Raw genomic sequence first — 295 nt, 5'->3', positions numbered from 1 at the left:
CCTTCCAGGTTGACACCGACCCATCCACTATCACTCTCTGGGTACGACCCTTGAGCCAATTTGCCACCCCCCCTGGACTGTGTAATCATCCACGTCACAGCCTCTTAACTTACTCACCGGTATGGGGTGGGATACCGTATCGAAGACCTTCCTGAAGTCCAAGTAAACAATATCTACCCTTGCTCCTGTGTCCACGTGTTTTGTAACCTGGTCATAAAAAGAGACTAGATTAGTTAGGCATGACCTACCCGCTACGAACCCGTGCTGGTTTCCCCTCAGCATAATTTTTCCTGCT

Source organism: Gavialis gangeticus, unplaced genomic scaffold (assembly GCF_001723915.1).
Source record: "Gavialis gangeticus isolate Ggan-Ray unplaced genomic scaffold, GavGan_comp1, whole genome shotgun sequence".
In the NCBI taxonomy this organism is placed as follows: domain Eukaryota; kingdom Metazoa; phylum Chordata; order Crocodylia; family Gavialidae; genus Gavialis; species Gavialis gangeticus.
This window is presented reverse-complemented; position numbering follows the sequence as displayed.